Source organism: Amphiura filiformis, chromosome 10, assembly GCF_039555335.1.
Source record: "Amphiura filiformis chromosome 10, Afil_fr2py, whole genome shotgun sequence".
NCBI lineage: Eukaryota > Metazoa > Echinodermata > Ophiuroidea > Amphilepidida > Amphiuridae > Amphiura > Amphiura filiformis.
In genome coordinates, this window is record NC_092637.1 from 44,706,310 (window position 1) to 44,727,899 (window position 21,590).

Here is a 21,590-nt window from a genome sequence, read left to right on the forward strand (position 1 = left end):
TGGCCCGCTTTGGCTGGAATTGACCATATATAAAATACAAAAATCATAATATAAAATAAAGATACTACTAGGCCTATCACCTCAAAAATAAGCGCAGCAGAAACAAAAAATATAGGGTCCACAACTTATAAGTTCCCCCCTAAATACTTTTTGATATAAATCGAAAAATATTTGACGAAATGCAGACGTGTAAAAAGGTATGGGTAGCCTTATTTGTTGTACACATATGGACCAAATTATAGCGTCACGCGTCATTGCGTTCAGTCACAATGGGTTATTATGTAAAAAGGAGACCGTTTTTAACAGTGTTAAAAGTTGCATCTGAGTCCATAGGAGTAAACTCTCAAACAATACACTAGGTAGGTCAGGAATATTCATGTGTTTGTTAAAGAAAACTTAATCTTTGGTATTCTTCATTTTCAAAAGTAAAGCAGGAATTGGGCGGGATATGTACTGCAGTGAGAAAAAGAACAAACATCGCCAGTAGTTCATCACATGTGAAAAGTCGCATTTTAATAATGCCGCGTTTGCCCGATTTCCTTCGCGGTCGAGCAATAGGTTTGCTGGATTAAAATGTACCAGTGAAAAAATTGCTCGTCGTATGGGAGTTGCGCCTGATGCGATTCGAAAATTGAAAACAAAATTTCAGGTGACAGGCGAAGTGAAAAATCAGCCGAGAGTACCTCGTCGACGTGTCACGTCTGTTCGTTCGGAGATGTCAAGAGTAAATCTTTCCGGACTTTCATAAACAGCATGCGCCGACGTTGTAATGCACTTGTTAACAGTTTAGGAGGACACATTCCCTACTGAACATCTTAGACGTTAGATTTATTTCCATTACAAACACATGAACAGACCTGACCCCGGACCTGACATACTGTATTGTTTAAAATTTGACTCCTATGGACTCAGGTGCAACTTTTAAAAGTGCTTCGGGCTCTTTTTTTACATAATGAACCACTGTGACCGAACGCAATGAGGTGTGACACTACAAATTGGTCCAGATTTGTAAAACAAATAATAAGGTTACTCGTAACTTTTTACAATTTTACATTTCGTTAAATAATTTTCGATTTCTTTCAAAAAGCATTTGGGGGAACTTATAAGTTGTGCACCCTATACTTCATAACGTGTTTAGGCCATGACCACATAATTCCAAGGATGGAACTTGCTCAAACGTGTCCAAAACTACTGTAGCATGATTTAGTTGTACAGGCAGATAATGAAAACTTAGATTGGTGAAATATATCCAAATTCAAATCTTCGATTCTAAATCAACTGGTATATTGACGGCATTAATATTTCGGTTTTCGTTATTGTTTGGTGACGAATTGGTTTCTTCTGTTCCTGTTACCCGCTCTTTTAAGTCCCCAGTTTTTGCGTACTCCTCCATGTCTAATTTCATCTGAAATAAACGAGCCGCATTTTGGCAGATTTGGGAGGATGGATTTTGAACCAGGTACGAAATAGTTGGGATAGCTCCGGTGATGAAAACAAATGATAACAAGTTGAACGTTTCAAAAAGATTGTTTAAAATGTCGACTTTGTTCAAAATCATGATCACTGCTATTCCTACCAGAAGCATTGGAATAATCCTGCCTACTATCAGTTTAGTAACGGTTTTACCTAATGGCTTGTATCGATCAACAAGCTTCCAGAACAAATCTGAACTTATGGTAGGTATGTCATCATTCTGCAAGATGATGAGTTTTGCGCAATTATCATCATCATCATCATTGCTAGCATCTACTTTGATAGCTAACTTGAAAATGCTGTGATACATTTTATGATAATCTTCATAAAGCCTACATACTGAATAAATAAAATAGCCCAATACGGTTACCACAACAGAGCAATATGGTAAGAGAATCGACGAGTTAATAACTAAACCTATGAATGTGTACCCAATGATTTCGACCACATAAACGATGTTTAGGGCAATGACTATCAACCCAAATGTCAGAGCATAAAAGACGCCAAAAACCAGCAGGATATATCGAATGAGTATCGTACATTTGCTTTCCCCTTCAATGAAAGTAAACGATACCAAAGAAAAGCACCCAAAACTGGGTATACCAGCCACTAGCCACGTCATACCGATCGATACGATTGTAAGTGCGCCCAATAATATGGCAATGACGATCCAGATCGGGAACCAGAAGCCCACATTCCCTACTGAACATTTTAGACGTTAGATTTATTTCCATTACAAACACATGAACAGACCTGACATACTGTATTGTTTAAAATTTGACTCCTATGGACTCAGGTGCAACTTTTAAAAGTGCCTCGGGCTCTTTTTTTACATAATGAACCACTGTGACCGAACGCAATGAGGTGTGACACTACAAATTGGTCCAGATTTGTAAAACAAATAATAAGGTTACTCGTAACTTTTTACAATTTTACATTTCGTTAAATAATTTTCGATTTCTTTCAAAAAGCATTAGGGGGAACTTATAAGTTGTGCACCCTATACTTCATAACGTTTTTAGGCCATGACCACATAATTCCAAGGATGGAACTTGCTTAAACGTGTCCAAAACTACTTTAGTATGATTTAGTTGTACAGGCAGATAATGAAAACTTAGATTGGTGAAATATATCCAAATTCAAATCTTCGATTCTAAATCAACTGGTATATTGACGGCATTAATATTTCGGTTTTCGTTATTGTTTGGTGACGAATTGGTTTCTTCTGTTCCTGTTACCCGCTCTTTTAAGTCCCCCGTTTTTGCGTACTCCTCCATGTCTAATTTCATCTGAAATAAACGAGCCGCATTTTGGCAAAGTTGAGAGGATGGATTTTGAACCAGGTACGAAATAGTTGGGATGGCCCCAGTGATGAAAACAAATGATAACAAGTTGAACGTTTCAAAAAGATTGTTTAAAATGTCGACTTTGTTCAAAATCATGATCACTGCTATTCCTACCAGAAGCATTGGAATAATCCTGCCTACTATCAGTTTAGTAACGGTTTTACCTAATGGCTTGTATCGATCAACAAGCTTCCAGAACAAATCTGAACTTATGGTAGGTATGTCATCATTCTGCATGATGATGAGTTTCGCGCGATTTTCATCATCATCATCATTGTTAGCATCTACTTTAATAGCTAACTCGAAAATGTTGTAATACATTTTATGATAATCTTCATAAAGCCTACATACTGAATAAATCAAATAGCCCAATACCGTTACTGCAACAGAGCAATATGGTAAGAGAATCGACGAGTTAATAACTAAACCTATGAATGTGTACCCAATGATTTCGACCACATAAACGATGTTTAGGGCAATGACTATCAACCCAAATGTCAGAGCATAAAAGACGCCAAAAACCAGCAGGATATATCGAATGAGTATCGTACATTTGCTTTCCCCTTCAATGAAAGTAAACGATACCAAAGAAAAGCACCCAAAACTGGGTATACCAGCCACTAGCCACGTCATACCGATCGATACGATTGTAAGTGCGCCCAATAATATGGCAATGACGATCCAGATCGGGAACCAGAAGCCCACATTCCCTACTGAACATCTTAGACGTTAGATTTATTTCCATTACAAACACATGAACAGACCTGACATACTGTATTGTTTAAAAGTTGACTCCTATGGACTCAGGTGCAACTTTTAAAAGTGCCTCGGGCTCTTTTTTTACATAATGAACCACTGTGACCGAACGCAATGAGGTGTGACACTACAAATTGGTCCAGATTTGTAAAACAAATAAGGTTACTCGTAACTTTTTACAATTTTACATTTCGTTAAATAATTTTCGATTTCTTTCAAAAAGCATTAGGGGGAACTTATAAGTTGTGCACCCTATACTTCATAACGTTTTTAGGCCATGACCACATAATTCCAAGGATGGAACTTGCCCAAACGTGTCCAAAACTACTTTAGTATGATTTAGTTGTACAGGCAGATAATGAAAACTTAGATTGGTGAAATATATCCAAATTCAAATCTTCGATTCTAAATCAACTGGTATATTGACGGCATTAATATTTCGGTTTTCGTTATTGTTTGGTGACGAATTGGTTTCGTCTGTTCCTGTTACCCGCTCTTTTAAGTCCCCAGTTTTTGCGTACTCGTCCATGTCTAATTTCATCTGAAATAAACGTGCCGCATTTTGGCAGATTTGGGAGGATGGATTTTGAACCAGGTACAAAATAGTTGGGATAGCCCCAGTGATGAAAACAAATGATAACAAGTTGAACGTTTCAAAAAGATTGTTTAAAATGTCGACTTTGTTCAAAATCATGATCACTGCTATTCCTACCAGAAGCATTGGAATAATCCTGCCTACTATCAGTTTAGTAACGGTTTTACCTAATGGCTTGTATCGATCAACAAGCTTCCAGAACAAATCTGAACTTATGGTAGGTATGTCATCATTCTGCAAGATGATGAGTTTTGCGCAATTATCATCATCATCATCATTGCTAGCATCTACTTTGATAGCTAACTTGAAAATGCTGTGATACATTTTATGATAATCTTCATAAAGCCTACATACTGAATAAATAAAATAGCCCAATACGGTTACCACAACAGAGCAATATGGTAGGAGAAACGACGAGTTTATGACTAAACCTATGAAAGTGTACCCAATAATTTCAACCACATAAACGATGTTTAGGGCTATGACTATCAACCCAAACGTAAGGGCATAAAAGACGCTCAAAAGCAGCCGCAAATGTCGAATGCCTATCATACATTTGCCTTCCCCTTCAATGAAAATGACGGATACCAAAGAAAGGCACCCAAAACTGGGTATGCCAGCCACTAGCCACGTCATACCGATCGATACGATTGTAAGTGCGCCCAATAATATGGCAATGACGATCCAGATCGGGAACCAGAAGCACTTGGCTATTTTGGAACGCAAACCATCACACACCCAACATAAAACCACCATATCCTTATAGTTGCATAAATAATATTTTATGACCTCCCAAAATACTTTTGGATACCATGCTATTTTAAGTAATTTTTTCAATCGATCATACAAGTTTTTCCAGCTAGCAGGGTTTTCATCATGTTTATCCACGTTTTTAGATACATCTTTGAACTGTCGTGGTAACAACTTCGCTAGTATGTTTGGTGAGCTCCATTGGATTTTGCCCTGTTCTGACTTATAAGTAATGAAGATATAGTTAATTAAAATAGTTGTGACCGAACCTAGAAAAACGAAATCCAATATGAGAGTGTAATAAAAAATTGGTATGACAGGACCTAAGGATTTGTTTTTGAAAAAATCTTTAGCTGCTTTATCATGTGCATTTATCCGATCCTCATAGAGTTGTTCTTGAAAGAAGTGAGTCCCGATTACGTTTGGTAAGAAAGGAATAAACGAGACCAGAAAAAGTGTGGGCAACCATCGACAGAAGTATAAGATGCAGTTTCGCATTCTCGACTTGGGTTCCCAATAAAGCAAGGTATATATAAGGCCAATAGGTACAAGGTCCGTGTTCAATGCGTATCGCGTCTCTCCGTTGTAATCTTTCGGAGGGATTCTCCAAATCAGACAGTAAAGTGCCACAAATGGTAAGAAACAGGCTGCAACAAGACCGCTCCATTGCATAATGTACACCCACCAAAGTTTGTCAACGTGAAACGGTACGTGTGGCTCATTCAATTTCCAACAGAAATAGGAAGAAGAAGATTGTAACGTAGTATAAATACCAGCCACCATCCCATTGTCAGTATAAACATGCACCGGGTCTTGTCTTTCTTGACATAATTTGGTAGTTTCTGTCTGCCCGATGCTTTGAAATCTTGACGTCAAATTGAGGAGAAAACTTGCGATCTCATTCATGCGTTGCGTGTCGTTAATTCCGTGGAGAAAACAATCAGTATCGTCCTCTGGAAAAATGGTTACATCTACAGAAATAACCTCAACCCCTATAGAGAGCGATCCAAGTGACAGGGTTTTAAAATCAAAGGGCGACTCCAGCAGCAGATCACCTGTACTTCCTCGGGCAAAAACCCAGTACAACGGATTTATCACATCTCCTGTATCATTCAGATAGTATAACCTGTCATCGGTGAAATTTGCATTTGTAAAGTCTAGCTTCATGTAAACGAAAACCGTACTGTTTTCAGCAATGATTTCCGACAGTCTTGCGATGGTCTCTTCATTGAATACCGCGAGCTCAAAGAAGCATTCTGATGGAGCGGCTGGATATCCTGGTGTAGAAAATACAGCACCGGTAAAACTCCCTGTGGTAGTTTCATTTTGAGTTACAGTTTGCGTTACAAGTACTCCCATTAAAAGGAACACTTTAAAAAGCTCCATTTTGGAGTAAACCAAAACACGGTATTAACGTTGAACTTGTAAATTCACAATGAAAATTTTGCAGATATATTAATCACGGGATTAATCAGTTAGTTAACATGTTGCAAATGTATATGAAGTTAATGTTCAAAATTTACAATTAAAAGTAGGACATATAATTCAGCAGCTGCATGATCAGGTGTCATCACTTATTGATACCCATATGTCTCGCCATGGTAATTGTTCATATGTTGTTCTCAGTGGCGTCCCGGGGGGCACTCGAATTTTTTTTGGTAGGGTGTGCCACCGCCAGTTTCGAACTCGGGGTCTAAGGAACTAATCAGAAGAAAAAAAAGGGGGTCTAGGGAACTGATTGGCCGGCCAAAAGGGGTCTTGGGAACTAATTAACCAGCCAAAAAGGGGGGGTCTTGGGAACTGATTAGCCGCCAAAATCTGAAAATGGGGTCGCGGAACTAAACCATGCAGGCCAAACCAGGGCTCAATTTCGTTACGTTTTTGCCACAGATTTTTGAAGGAATCGATTTCACTTTGATCAAGAAAATCATTAATGTAAAATTGGTCTGATGGGGTGGCCTACGATGGAAATCTTAGCAAAGCAAACCAGCATTCGGATCAAAATTACTAGACCCTGCAGACCTACCTATAGCCTACTGATAATTATAGCAGCAGCGAGCAGCATTTAAAAGCCCACCATAAAAACAAACCCACAAAAATATTTTTTCAGTGCCGTAACTAAAGAAAAACATTTAGGCTACATTGAACTGTCATGCATACATGAGACGATTGAGTGAAGTATGCAGAATTTGACAACCATTCCACTATTGGCACTGAACCAGCAGATCGTAAATTACCTTTTAATTCACTGTTATGGCCAGCTGCAAGGACGTGTACATAATTATTTGAGGTACTTTTCCTTATATTTGGCAATTTTATTCCCAAAAGAGATCTCAAAATCATTTATTTCCAGCAAAGTGTTTATCAGCTGAAGGCCTCGGCACTCGCGGCATGGCCGGCAGTGCTGCAATCACTGTTTACAATCAACCAACCAGTGTTGCCACTAGTACAAGGAGCCCAAAATCCCGCCCAAAATCCACCTTATTCCTATATACAATGTGTTTCAATGGGGAAGAAATCGATGGAAAATTCCCTTTGAAGCTTTTTGGGCTCGAAATAGTAGGACAGAAAACACGCCAATCAAAATGCCAATGAGAGCGGAGATCGGTGATCTGAGAGTCTATGGAACGGCTAGAAAAATTTTTGGGCTTCAAGAGCGGCAATCAATGAATTTAGTGGGTCTAAGGAACGGCTAGCGGCTCTGAAAAAAGGGGTCGTCGCCGCGGCACATACCCGTATAGCTGGGGAATGTGAGTGCCCCCCCCCCCGGGAGTGGCGTAGGTAGGTTTTCAGAACCCCGGGGCACAACTTGTAAATGTACCGGCCGACGGGAGGGGGGGGGGTTAGAGTGCAAATTTTTACACAAATTTCTGCGCGCTTTTAGGTTTATATACAGTCATGGACAAAAGTTTGGAATATTTTTATTTTTTGCAAAGCCCTGTTTTTAAGTGCAGATTTCTTACCAGCAATGACACGTCAGTCATGCAAAATGGATCACGGGTGTCTGGCAAGGTCTCATTCCATATCATACAGTACGTAATGTAGGACAATGGCTTCTCATGCCTGACCAATGAACCATCGGACATCCTTTTCGCAGTTATTTTAGCGATATGATTCATAAGGTTACATTGGCTTTTGCATTACCGTGTGAAGAAACCAGCTTTACTTTGTTGCATCTGTCTGTTGTATACGATATTTCTGATCATGGGGTGCGAGTTGGGCGTATATTTGTACGCTCGCGTCATTGACTTACGGTACGTAATCGAGGCTACAAACAGAAGGATATTGGTGCCGCTTTAATAATTCCATAAGGTGCAGTTCCTAAAATTTTGAAGAGACTTCGAGAATCGGAACAACTACACCTAGACCAAGGTCAGGTCGGCCCCAAAAGACAACCGCCAGGGAAGACCAATCTCTCCAGTGACTTTGCCGTAATGGCCGCTTGAAGCCTGCATCTCGATTACGAACAGAATGGCTGAGGTCCATAAACGCGCCTGTTAAAAGGAAACTTGTGAACAATAGACTGGTTAGTGCATGTTTTCGCGCAAGACTACCAATAAGAAAGCTGATACCTCTACAAGGACATCGGCATGCGCGCTTGCTTTGGTCACAGAGACATTGGTGTAATGTGATCTTCAGTGATGAGGCCCGATTCCTCCTCTACAGACAAGATGGCCGATTCAAGGTCCGAAGACAGGTTGGTCAAGCCCTGTTCGAGTATTGTATCCTGCCTAGAGTCCAGGGAGATGGTGGTGGAATCACAGTATGGGGAGCATTTCACAGTAGGTCGAAATTGCATCTCTACCTGCTAGAAGGACACATGAACCAGGACCATTACCTGCATGTTCTTGATTCGGTTATGCTTCCGTTTGAAAGAAGAGACTTCGGGAACAATTTCGTGATTCAAGATGAAAACACCACGGTGCACAGAGCCTTACGCGTGAAGGAATTCCTTGAAAATGAGAATGTAGATAATCTGGACTTTTCGGCTTTGAGCCCGGATATGAACCCTATAGAGAACTTATGGGCAGATATATACCGCATGTTAGGTAACATGGACAACCAAACAATCACCCTGCTGGAACTTAAACACGACATCATTGCTTGCTGGCGAGATATTCCACAAGGAACCTTGGCAAACCTGGTCGAGGGAATGTCACGTCGCGTACATGACCTTGAGCTGGCAAGGGTGGACACATCAAATATTGAGTTATGTTTTCTCAAGCAAGAGACCTATCTGAACATGTCACAGTGAGAGTTTAAGTTTCTGTTTAAACAATTAAGTTTGCTAGTGTCTTTAATCTCATTTTGTGATATAAAAAGACCGCCAAAAAGTGTTGCAATTGTGTGATCCTCCCATTGTAATGCGCTTCCTTTGGTAATTCTTTGTTTAATTGACAAAATGTGTGATGTAAACATCAAAGGACATTTGTATCTTTCAATTAAATTCAAATGAGCACTACTCCAGAACAATAAACCTGTTCCTAATATGATTTAAAACTGCATTTGATACTAAAATAAAAATATTCCAAACTTTTGTCCATCAATCTGTTTCTCAACGTCAGCAGGCAAAGAGTGAAGGGTCACATCAAATATTGGAAAGCTTTGGAAGTATTTGGGCTACATGTTTTCATTATTTCTTCACTCTGCATAAGCGGATTAAGATTTTTAATTAATTAGGTATAATAATGAAGAAAATGTTGATCATCATGTATACATATAAGCAAGCATCGCACCCTATACAAACTATATATTTTCTGGTGGGCATTTTCAAGCCCTGTTTGATTTTGACCTCATATTGTGAAAATGCTTCTGAAAAGAAATAGGTAATTTGAAACTATACAACATGTTCATTAAAAAGTTAATTGGTACACCCTGTATATTTTCTCGTACACCCTGATTGCGATTTCAAGTTTAGGACATTATAATCTGTGTTTTTATGCTTTCCAGCAATGTATACTTTTGCATACCTGTAATTGATACATCAAATGTTATAACCAGTTATCTTAAAACTTTAATATTGTTGCATTCAATCGTAGAATAAAAGACACCATTAAAATTGACATCATGCAGAAGAGCAGCGGTGGGTATGTGACCTCATCATCAAGCTCGTAACACTTTCATAAGGGGCATTATGAGCCCCCTCGGCCCGCCAAAATCGCTTGCCCCCCCCCCTTCCCGGCCCGCCAAAAATTCTTTGCCCCCCCCTTGCACATGCCAAATATTTGGGATCCCAATTACCAAACTTTAAATGGTCCATATACATGTTGCGAGCGTAGCGAGCAAGAAAATTTGCATATTTAAGCGTTTCCGTACCGTTTTCCTAAGCCTTTTTAGCGCGTTTTATTTAAAAGGCGCCCAATGAATGTGTGCCAAAATCGCTTGCCCCCCCTATCGGCTTGCCAAAATTGCTTGCCCCCCCTTTCGGCTCGCCAAAAATTTCTTCCCCTCCCCCAATTTTACCCTCCCCAGGGCTCATAATTATTGCACAGCCCCTAACATATGGTCTCTTTCAATCACACGGCCTACTTTCCTAAAACAAAAGACCATTCGCATTCAAATCCTGCTTCTCATAATCAATATATTTGAAACTCCAAAGAATGGCGCGGTGTAGTTCTTTGTAACACTTTCATACCACATGGCTCTTTCAACCACATGGCCTACTTTCCTAGATTAATAGACCATTCAAATTCAAATTATACTGCTATTTCATATACAATGTATTAGAATGTAAAAGAATTAAATTATTGGAAAAAAAGAGTGGTGCCGTTTAGTTCTTTGTTTCAAAACACCCGACCCAATTTAAACCCACAAGTGTGCATCAGCTGGTAACAATTCTGACAATATAATTTCATATCGTTTCTTTCATTCTTATTCCCATATAATAAAACATACAATTCAACAGTATACATGATTACACGCATCTCACCCTAACCCAGTTTTAACCCACACAAAATACATCTGCTGTTCATCAAACTCATTCACACAATTTAGCAATCCTGACAATAAACTTTCAGATTCTTATATGAATTCATTCAATTTAACAATTTACGGTAAAGAACCCCCCCCTTCCCCAAAAAAAGGAAAAACTGTTTTTCGCGTATAAAGGATGAGTCACCTGTATGATGCTGCTACACAGCAAATGAGGTGTCTATGTTTCAAAGCTTTTCATCATGACGCGAATCAATCAGCCAATCAGAACCCCACTTCCGTCTTTACAGAAGGTGCGAATTTTCAGCCTCATATATTCATACCCCCCCCCCCCACACACACACACACACACCAAAGTTACGTGCGATAGTGCAAAATTGAGTACAAATGTCACACATGTGCATAAATTGATGCAGAAAGGTTGCCAAAATGCAAGTCTGGTATATAACTAAAGGTATCAGACAAGAACATTTGAAAAATTAATTATTTTAAATTGAAAAACATCAAATATTCAGTGGCATAACTAGGGGGGCAGGGGGCAACGTGCCCCGGACCAGGCGCCAAATTGACCAATTCAGCATCGATTCTGCGCCACTCCAAGCGATTCGCGCGCATTTCAGTACAAAATCAATTGAAAGAACATTTTAAGACCGATATTCAACTTCTAGTAACCAAAATGAATTAGTGGTAGGCCTTATTTGTAAAAAACAAAATCGCGCGCAATTTTTTCAAGAATTGGGGGAGGTATTATGTATCATTAGCCCTGGGCGCCACAACCCCTAGCTACGCCACTGCCCGCGTCTAAGATATTCGCGGGTGGGGGGGTAGGGGCACCAATTTTGTTTCTTGCCCCGGGCGCTACCAACCCTAGTTACGCCACTTCAAATGTTGTACCAAATATACTAAACAATTGAAGAAAAGTTTAATTTTGGTACTTTTTTGCAGTGTTGAAAAAAATCAAAATGCAATTTTTGAAACTCTTTCCAACTTTCATTTTCTCATAATTATAAAGGATACTAAATCATATTCAAATATGAATTTTAAGTCATTTCAAGATTTTTTTTTATTTCTGAAAATGAATGAAAAATATTACTTTCGTGTCCCAGTTATGTTGGACATTTTTCATGTTGGGTCTGAATTGGGACCTGAAAGTTTCCTATGTACATGATGTATGCCCAGCAAATTTAAAACCATTTATATTTTTGCATATTTTTAGACAATGCTGTATCTGAAAACATCCTTTAAATTAGTTTTTAGCCATTTTGAAATTCTGAATCATTGTCACACTTTTGGACCCCTATTAAATTAATGGACATACCCTTATATAATTAGTGGCAGTAAATATGGTAAAAGTAAAGTATACGTATCGAATGCAACTTACATATCTTGTCATAATTATTAAAATGAGGGATCATGCTTATTGAATAAGTCTAATCATGGTCTAATTTTGGGATTCCAGTTTATTGATCGTAAAACCCCGAGTAAAAATCACTTGGGGAACTAGCAAACAGAGCTAGGGAGTACTTTGATGTGAAAATCTATCAATTGTGCACAAATTAATATAAATCCGAGTTTTATTATATAAATGTAATACTCTAGAGTATGCAAAATGGGTAAGTGGACTACGAATAAGTCTATGTTGAGGCTTAAAATCATGTAGCAATTCTCTTCATTCTGCATGTCAATAACATATTTTCTCTAGCCGATCTTGTACTAGGGAATCATTTCCCTGGTTAGGACATACTGCAGTTACTGTCCGTTTTCCTATACACAATACACAGTGCTCTCACCATTGACGCGCGACCTTTACAAATAGTGTATGTTAGAAGTATATGCATTTGCCTAGTTAACATCACTGTGTGAAAAATAACCGGCCAATATTTAAAGTATTCTCCAAACTTCTAGCAAATATATTTCTCTAACATGACCTAAAATTACAGCTAGGTTAGATGTTCAGAAATAGTCGTACTTTCGTAAAATATGAGTGAGTGCAAGGCATAGCTAGCTCATAGCTAGCCAACTCCCCGTGTTAATTGAATGGAGATTTGACCGAAAATATTGGTAACGGACCGCTCCGTTCTGAAGGATGCCACAAAAAAAAAAAAAAAAAACGGTTCAAGCTACATTTAAAGTATTCTATGAAATTCTAGAAAATATAGTTTTGTAACATGTCCTAAATCTTTAGCTAATTTAGGTGTTTGAAAATAGTCGCACTTTTTGTTTTAGGAAGGATATGTAAACGACAGATAACACCAAAAATATGAAGAAATTATTTCCAAACCGTGTTAAGTCAACAATCATTATGTTGCTCATTTTCAAGAATGCTGGTTAACAATAAGCAGGCCATTGTCTCATTTCGTGAACAAAGGTCCACATACCATTGTTACCTTGCGTTTCCTTTATAATCGGTTACCCAACTGAAACTATAATACCAGCTCATTGCGATACCGCACATGTAAAACAGACACATGTGCACAACCAGTGAAGATCTGATTTAATCAGTTGAGCTGTTTTCAATGAGTGTTATCTTGGTTTAATAGCTTTTAATGGGGTTTAAGTCCTGCAAAGGTCGTGGTGAATTGTAGACATGACTGCATCATGAGTCAGCTAATAGAACAAAGGAGGAGTTGAAATTTCGCAATGCAAGCAGAGATATAACGTAAAAAATACCAAATTCGATTGATATTGTTCGATTCTGAATCAAATTGTATATTGACTGCAATTATTTTCCTTGTTTAAATTGTTTGGTGACGAATTAGGTTCTTCTGTTCCCGTTTCCCGCTCTTTTAAGTTCCCCGTTTTTGCGTACTACTCCTCCATGTCTAATTTCATCTGAAATAAAAGAGCCGCATTTTGGCATATTTGAGAGGACGGATTTTTAACCAGGTACAAAATAGTTGGGATATGGCCCCGGTGATCATGGTGATAAAAACGAATGATAACAAGTTGAATGTTTTGGACGGATTTTCTAAGCTTCGATTTTGTTCAAAATCATGAAAATTCCTACCACAAGCACTGAAATAAGCCTGCCTACTGTCAGTTTGGTAACCGTCACGTAATGGCTTGTATCGATCAATAAGCTTCCAGAACAATTCTGAACTTATGGTAGGTATATCATCCTGCATGATGATGAGTTTCGCACGATTTTCATCATTATCATCATCATCATCATCATCATCATCATCATCATCATCATCATCATCATCATCATCATCATCATCATCATCATCATCATCATCATCATCATCATCATCATCATCATCATCATCATCATCATCATTGTTAGCATCTACTTTAATCATGTTAATAGCTGATCATCATCATTGTTAGCATCTACTTTAATCATGTTAATAGCTACCCGAATAGCTAACTCGAAAATACTGTGATACATTTTATGATAATCGAATAAATAAAATAGTCATGATAGTCTATACCGTTACCACCACAGAACAATATGGTAAGAGAAACGACAAGGTTTCGACCACATAAAAATGTTTAGGGGCGCCCAATGGGAGCTTTGATGTGATATGCTGAAATGTAACCGTTTGGATCAAATTTTCTTTTTTAACATGTTTAAAACAATGACGAAAGAGACAAAAGGCAGACACCAAAAAATTGAACACTATTGGCACAATATATCTTGTATATAGTACATGGTGTTACGTAGAATTATCATAAGTCAGTGCAAAATTTGCTACACTAGTGGAACCAAGGTTATTTTGCTTCCTTATACCCTAGGTAACCAAACCTGAGTTGGTTCCATTTTTTTCGAGTGTGTCTTCGGCGGCCATTTTGAAATTCAAAATGGCCGCTATTTCTTCTTTAAAGCCGTATTTGTCCCTAAAGCGCACAAAGTCATATTTTTCTTAATGATTATTTATACTTTTGATTGTCAAAATCCACTAAGAACATAATTAGGATCATTTTCTAGAATCCAAGATGGCTGCCAAATCCAAAATGGCCGCCAATTTGTCTAAAATGGTCTGCCAGCTATAAGGACATTGATTTTTTTTCCTTTTTCCTGATTATTTTCACTGCTTATGTTTCTGAGAATTCACTGAGAACTAAAAACTTAATTTGGTCCATTTTCTCCAATCCAAGATGGCCTCTAAATCCAAAATGGCCGCCTTTTATTAAAATATGGCATACCGCTATAACAACAATTTACTATCATTGAGAGTAAAATACATCTATCATATTTCTGTCAGATATGGATAAGAAAATGATTCTAAACATCTTAAAGTAGTGCAACAACGTTGTTTAAGGAGAATATAGGTGTATTTAACCTTTCAAAATGGCTGCCAAAGTGTCTTGAAATTGGCTAAGATTAATTTTCAGCATTTATGCATTGAAATGCAGAAAATCATGTTTTTAAAAGTTAAAATTTCAATATTGTAAATTTTAACTTCAAACATTTATGATAGAGCTGACCTTGAGGCATTTAAATGCCAAGTTGTCATCATAAGTTCCTCAGTTTGGTGCACAGCTGTAGATCATATTGGTACTCTTCATCTGCTCTACAATCACATGCTTCTGTATAAGTCAGATTGTGTCGTCTGCAGGAACATCTTCTGGAGCATTTGCTTATTCCACATCCGCACCTAACAAGCTCGACAACAGACCCGGGAGCTATTGCAATGTCTGACAGGATAGGTACTGGAATGTCGACCATCCTAGCTTGAACGGGTCTGGAATATTTGGATTTACCACAAGGTCTTGACTCCAAACATAATTATGCTTGCATATGCGCCTACAGAATGTGTTGATGCCACGCACTAGAAGTTGAAGGAATTTTATCAATCCTCTCTGGTTGGCTCTAGAAGCCTTTCCATCTCAATTTTTCAGCTGTGTTGGCCTGTAGGTCATTTTTTCAAGAGCCAACCAGGGGGATTGATAAAATCCCTCCAACTTCTGGTGCATGGCATCAACACATTCCTGTCGATGTCTGAACATCATTCATGTTACTTTTCACATGCAGATGTGTTACAGTGACTATGAAGGTTGCCGTGTCATATTTGATAATTATGGAAGAGAAAACTCAATCAAAGATATAATCAGACGTCGCAAGTAAGCTATTTTTGGCTATAACAATAAAGCTAAGGACTCCCTCACAATCTACCTGGCAAGCAAAGTTTTGCAGCCATCGACAGGTGTTAGTACACAAGAGGAAGCAGACACTCTAATCATGCTACATGCAGCTATAGCAGAGATCTCTCAAGCTGGAAAGAATGTCCATATCATGACCCAAGATACAGATGTTATGGTCCTTGCTCTTCGAAGACTCACGGTTCTTGGTCTTCAGACAACCATGCTTATGGGAACAGGTGACAACAGAAGGAAAATCTTGCTGAAACCAATACATATCCGTCTTGGGACATCAAAAGCAGCAGCGCTTCCGGGATTTCATTGTTTCACACGATGCGACACATGTGGACATATCAGAGGTATAGGCAAGACGACTGCTTTCAAGGCCTTCACTGAAGCAACACCTGAAGAACTCACAGCACCGAGTCAACTTGGTGATGCAGAAATGCCTTCTCAAATGTTGTTTCAGGCTGTGAGAGGTTTTTGTGCAGGCTCATGGGCACAGAAAATGACCTACAGCCCAACACAGCTGAAAAACTGAGACGGAAACGCTTCAAGAGCCAACCAGGGGGATTGATAAAATCCCTCCAACTTCTGTACAGAAGATGTTCCTGCAGACGACACTATCTGAGCTGAATTGTTCAGAAGCATGGGCTTGTGGAGCAGATGAAGAGTGTACCAATACAGCTCTGTGCACCAAACTGAGGAACTTGAAAATACTGATAACAGAGATGATGAGTATTGATGGCAACTAGGCATTTAGATGCCTCAAGGTCAGCTCTATCATAAATGTCTAAAGTTGAATTACAATATATTTCAACTTTTAAAAACATGATTTTCTGCATTTCATTGCATAAATGCTGAAAATTAATCATAGCCAATTTCAAACACTTTGGCGGCCATTTTGAAAGGTGAAATACACCTGTATTCTCCTTAAACAATGTTGTTGCACTTCTTTAAGATGTTTAGAATCATTTTAATATCCATATCTGACAGCAATGAGATACGTGTATTTCAAGTTACTCTCGATGATAGTAATTGCCAAAAGCGGTATGCCATATTTTAATAAAAGGCGGCCATTTTGGATTTAGAGGCCATCTTGGATTGGATGAAATGGACCAACTTAAGTTTTTAGTTCTCAGTGGATTCTCAGAAACATAAGTAGCGAAAATAATCAGGAAAAAGGAAAGAAATCAATGTCCTTATAGCTGGCAGACCATTTTAGACAAATTGGCGGCCATTTTGGATTTGGCAGCCATCTTGGATTCTAGAAAATGATCCTAATAATGTTCTTAGTGGATATTGACAATCAAAAGTATAAATAATCATTAAGAAAAATATGACTTTGTGCGCTTTCGGGACAAATACGGCTTTAAAAAGGCTAAAAACACATTCGGGAAAAATGGAACCAACTCAGGTTTGGTTCGTAGGGGTATTCAGAAGCTAAAAAGCATTGGTTCCACTAGTGTAGCAAATTTTGCACTGGGTTACGTAACACCATGCATGATGCAGTCATGTCTACAGTAGAATTCATCTCGACCTTTGCAGGACTTAAACCCCATTAAAAGCTATTACACCAAGATAACACTCATTGAAACAGCTCAACTGATTAAATCGGATCTTCTCTGATTGTGCACATGTGTCTGTTTTACATGTGCGATATCGCAATAAAGCTGGTATTATAGCTTCAGTTGGGTAACCGATTATAAAGGAAACGCAAGGAAACAATGGTATGTGGACCTTTGTTCACGAAATGAGACAATGGCCTGCTTTTTGTTAACCAGCATTCTTGAAAATGAGCAACATAATGATTGTTGACTTAACACGGTTTGGAAATAATTTCTTCATATTTTTGGTGTTATCTGTCGTTTACATATCCTTCCTAAAACACAAAAGTGCGACTATTTCCAAACACCTAAATTAGCTAAAAATTTAGGACATGTTACAAAACTATATTTTCTAGAATTTCATAGAATAGTTTAAATGTAGCTTGTACCGTTTTTGTGGCATCCTTCAGAACGGAGCGGTCCGTTACCAATATAGCTCAATATTTTCGGTCAAATCTCCATTCAATTAACACGGGGAGTTGGCTAGCTATGAGCTAGCTATGCTTTGCCCTCACTCATATTCTACGAAAGTGCGACTATTTCTGAACATCTAACCTAGCTGTAATTTTAGGTCATGTTAGAGAAATATATTTGCTAGAAGTTTGGAGAATAGTTTAAATATTGGCCGGTTATTTTTCACACAGTGATGTTAACTAGGCAAATGCAATATACTTCTAACATACACTATTTGTAAAGGTCGCGCATCAATGGTGAGAGCACTGTGTATTGTGTATAGGAAAACGGACAGTAACTGCAGTATGGTACTAATAATGGCATAACAACATCATAAAAATGAGTCATACTTCAGTTACTGTCCGTTTTCTATACACAATACACAGTGCTCTCACCATTGACGCGTGACCTCTACAAATAGTGTATGTTAGAAGTATAGGATATTGCCTAGTTAACGTCACTGTGTGAAACATAACCACCCAGTATTTAAAGTACTCTCTGAAATTCTAGAAAATATAGTTTTGTAACATGTCCTAAATTTTCAGCTAATTTAGGTGTTTGGAAATATTCGCACTTTGGTGTTTTAGTGTATGTTATAGGTAATAGGACATTGTCTATTTAACGTCACTGTGTGAAAAATAACCGGCCAATATTTAAAGTTCTCTCTGAAATTCTAGAAAATATAGTTTTGTAACATGTCCTAAATTTTTAGCTAATATAGGTGTTTGGAAATATTCGCACTTTGGTGTTTTAGGAAGGATATGTAAACGACAGATAACACCAAAAATGTGAAGAAATTATTTCCAAACCGTGTTAAGTTTACAACCATTATGTTTCTCATTTTCAAGAATGCTGGTTAACAATAAGCAGACTATTGTCTCATTTCGTAAACAAAGGCCCACCAGTATTGTTACCTTGCGTTTGCTTTATAATCGGTTACCCAACTGAAACTATAATACCAGCTCATTGCAATACCGCATAGGTAAAACAGAAACATATGTAGTGTGGATTTAACCAGAGAAGATCTGATTTAACATAGTTGAGCTGTTTTCAATGAATATTATCTTGGTTTAATAGCTTTTAATGGGGTTTAAGTCCTGCAAAGGTCGTGGTGAATTCTACTGTAGACATGACTGCATCATGTAACATATGTGACCCGGCAGCACAAAGGAGCCGTAAATTCCCTAAATTGTATTCTGTGTTACGGTGTAAAATGTGTACGAAGATCGTATTCATCGATAACTTAAGCTGGCCCGACATCCGTCTCATTTTGATAGTCAAAAGCTAATCAATAATCCTATTGTTGAAGTGGATAATAAGCTTCTACCTTAGATGGCCGGCTATAGAACTTTTAATAGCTATGGTCTTTGTTTGCTTTTGCTAAATCCTGTTCAAGTGGTGTGTTACCAGGCATTGTATTTTGTACAGGTATGCATAACCAACAATTAACAATGAGAGAACTTTCTTAAACCTCGTTGACTTGGGGATGATTTGAAATGACCGCCAATTATGACTGTTTGATATATATTGCCAGCAATGTGGAAAAAGAGACACATGTAAAAACGTAAAAGCTATAATTTTGTTGAAGGAGCAAAGTTTAACAAACCATAACTCCGCTTCTGGATATCGTTTGAAGTCAAATGATATACCATTTTAAGTTTATGATGTTTATTTTTAAACACGAAATAAAACAAATTGACTGGGGAGGAATTTACGGCTCATTCGCCGTGGACGGTCACATATAGCAAGGAAATTTTCAAACTACTTGAAAATACAAAACATGAAATAAAAGCAGTAACTCATATTATTGGGTTATAAATTAAACTTAAAATATGTAAATAGCGCCCTCACTTTCACACAAATATACAATTTATAGAAAAAAATTACCACCAAAATGCCCAAAAAAGATGAAAAATTTGATAAAGAAAATCTAAGTTAAAAATACCTAAAAAATATTTGTGTATATCAGTGTCATAGCTGTTAACATTGTAAACGTTTAGAATTGAAAGTTATGTAATGTTTTGTTAGAAACATTAATAAATGATCACATCAAACAACTGCATGTGCTGCACGATTTAGGGACAGAAATATTTGATGTGTTTACTTTTTTTTTTACTTGTTTACGAACACAGCACTAAAACACAGCAAATGTCGCCCTTTTCATTCGTATGTTTTATATTATAGTGCTGTTGAGTGCTGTGTTTCCAAACACAGCAGGCAATTTTTTCTTTCTTATGTTTTATATTATAGTGCTGTGTTTGCAAACACAGTATCGATTTTTTTCATTCTTATGTTTTATATTATAGTGCTGTGTTTGAGTGCTTTGTTTCCAAACACAGCATGGACTTTTTTCATTCTTATGTTTTATATTATAGTGCTGTGTTTGAGTGCTGTGTTTCCAAACACAGCAGGTAATTTTTTCATTTTTATGTTTTATGTTTTATATTATAGTGCTGTGTTTGAGTGCTGTGTTTGCAAACACAGCATGATTTTTTTCATTCTTATGTTTTCTATTATAGTGCCTTGTGTGAGAGCTTCGTTTGCAAATACAGCACGAAATGTTTTCATTCTTATATTTTATATTATAGTGCTGTGTTTCAGTGCTGTGTTTGCAAACAAAGCACGGAATTTTTTCATTCTTATTTTTTATATTATAGTGCTGTATTTGAGTGCTGTGTTTCCAAACACAGGCAATTTTTTCTTTCTTATGTTTTATATTATAGTGCTGTGTTTGAGTGCTGTGTTTCCAAACACAGTATCGATTTTTTCATTCTTATGTTTTATATTATAGTGCTGTGTTTTCTATTATTCTGCTGTGTTTTCGTGCTGTGCTTGGAAACACAGCAGGGATTTTTTTTTCATTCTTATGTTTTCTATTATTCTGCTGTGTTTTCGTGCTGTGTTTGGAAACACAGCACTTTTTCCATTCCCTAAATCGTGCAGTGTATCTTGTGTCAAGTAGACTTCTTCCTTCTAATTTTGTACCCTTTTTTGGCTGCATCATATTTTATTGCCCGAGTTTAGGCCTATGTTAATATTTTGAAATACATTTTATTTAAAACTACATTCTCGAAGAATCATACTGTTTAACACGACAAGAATATATTTATACAGGGTGTGTAAAAAACTCAACATTTTTAATCTGGTATAACTTTTGCGGTAGATACACAAACATTACATAAATTTTAAACAAAAATAGCGATAATTTGCTAATATCATAATACCATTCTGCATAATACAATAACTCTGCGTATAATAACAATAGCTCTGCATACTGAATTAAAAACAATGTTTTTAGTTGTCAATTACGAAACTTTCAGTATTGAAAATAGAACAAAACATTTCCGGGGGGGGGGGCATTTCAATATGAAATGGATATAGGTGTAGGGCTGTCACTTTCGCAGTAAGGGGCATTCGGTGAAAGCAAAATGTAATAAATATTATGGGTTATTGGGTGAGATCATGATTTTTGGTATTCGGTGAGAGCAAAATGTAAAAAATATGGTGTCATTGGGTGAGAACATGACCTTTTTTTTTTTTTTTAAATGGAAGCTCAAGTGGGTGAGAGCCAAAACAGCGCCACAGCAGCCTCGA